The sequence below is a fragment of the Arachis hypogaea genome, chromosome 5 (assembly GCF_003086295.3).
Source record: "Arachis hypogaea cultivar Tifrunner chromosome 5, arahy.Tifrunner.gnm2.J5K5, whole genome shotgun sequence".
NCBI lineage: Eukaryota > Viridiplantae > Streptophyta > Magnoliopsida > Fabales > Fabaceae > Arachis > Arachis hypogaea.
In genome coordinates, this window is record NC_092040.1 from 71,368,564 (window position 1) to 71,370,411 (window position 1,848).

Below are 1,848 nucleotides of genomic sequence, written 5' to 3' on the forward strand. Positions count from 1 at the left end.
GAAAGGTCTTCCTAGGATGATGCATTCATCATCTTCCTTCCTAGTATCTAGGATTAGGAAATCAGCAGGGATGTAAAAGTCTTCAACTTTTATAAGCACGTCCTCTACTATCCCATGAGCTTGTCTCACTGACTTATCTGCCAATTGCAGTGAGAACAAAGCAGGTTGCACCTCAATGATCCCTAACTTCTCCATTACAGAGAGTGGCATAAGGTTTATTCCTGACCCAAGATCACACAGAGCTTTTTCAAAGCTCATGGTGCCAATGGTGCAAGGTATCAAGAACTTGCCAGGATCTTGTCTCTTTTGAGGTAGAGTTTCCTGAATCCAAGTATCTAAATCACTAATGAGCAAGGGAGGTTCACTTTCCCAAGTCTCATTACCAAACAGCTTGGCATTCAGTTTCATGATAGCTCCTAGATATTGAGCAACTTGCTCTCCAGTCACATCTTCATCCTCTTCAGAGGATGAATAATAGTCAGAGCTCATGAATGGCAGAAGGAGATTGAATGGAATCTCTATGGTCTCTGTATGAGCCTCAGATTCCTCAGGATCCTTATTAGGAAGCTCCTTCTTGCTTGGAGGACGTCCCAGGAGTTCTTTCTCACTAGGATTTTCGTCCTCCTCCTCCTTTGTGCATTCGGCCATGTTGACTAAGTCAATGGCTTTGCATTCTCCTTTTGGATTTTCTTCTGTATTGCTTGGGAGAATACTGGGAGGAGTTTCAATAACTTTCTTACTCAGCTGGCCTACTTGTGCCTCCAAATTTCTAATGGAGGATCTTGTTTCATTCATGAAACTGAAGGTGGCCTTTGACAGATCAGAGACTATATTAGCTAAATTAGAATTATTTTGTTCAGAGTTCTCTGTCTGTTGCTGAGAAGATGATGGATATGGCTTACTATTATTCAACCTATTGCGTCCACCATTGTTAAAACCTTGTTGAGGTTTTTGTTGATCCTTCCAGGAGAAATTTGGATGATTTCTCCATGATGGGTTATAGGTATTTCCATATGGTTCACCCAGATAATTAACCTCTGCCATGGCAGGGTTCTCAGGATCATAAGCTTCTTCAGAAGCTACCTCTCTAGTACTGTTGGATGCATGTTGCAATCCATTCAGATTTTGAGAGATCATGTTGACCTGTTGAGTCAACACTTTGTTCTGAGCCAGTATGGCATTCAGAGCATCAATTTCAAGAACTCCCTTCTTCTGAGGGACCCCATTATTCACGGAATTCCTCTCAGAGGTATACATGAACTGGTTGTTTGCAACCATGTTAATGAGTTCTTGAGCCTCTTCAGGCGTTTTCTTCAGGTGAATAGATCCACCTGCAGAATGGTCCAGTGACATTTTCGAAAATTCAGAGAGACCATAATAGAATATATCTAATAGGGTCCATTCTGAAAACATGTCAGATGGACATCTCTTGGTCAGCTGCTTGTATCTTTCCCAAGCTTCATAGAGGGATTCACCATCTTTTTGTTTGAAAGTTTGAACATCCACTCTCAGCTTGCTCAGCTTTTGAGGAGGAAAGAATTTATCTAAGAAGGCAGTGACCAGCTTATCCCAGGAGTCCAGGCTATCCTTAGGTTGTGAATCCAACCATATTCTAGCTCTGTCTCTTACAGCAAAAGGAAAAAGCATGAGTCTGTAGACTTCAGGATTAACTCCATTCGTCTTTACAGTATCACAGACTTGCAAGAATTCAGTTAAAAACGGATAAGGATCTTCAGATGGAAGTCCATAAAACTTGCAGTTTTGTTGCATTAAAGCAACTAGTTGAGGCTTAAGCTCAAAGTTATTGGCTCCAATGGCAGGAATGGAGATGCTTCTTCCATCAAACTT

At 41.4% G+C, this 1,848-nt stretch overlaps 1 non-coding gene across 1 annotated transcript; it reads left to right on the plus strand.

The window, feature by feature from the left end:
• Positions 1-1,411: 1,411 nt before the first annotated feature.
• LOC112804618 (small nucleolar RNA R71) lies at positions 1,412-1,515 on the plus strand. The gene has a single exon (XR_003203233.1). It is a non-coding gene; the product is annotated as a small nucleolar RNA R71 (small nucleolar RNA).
• The last annotated feature ends 333 nt before the right edge of the window (positions 1,516-1,848 follow it).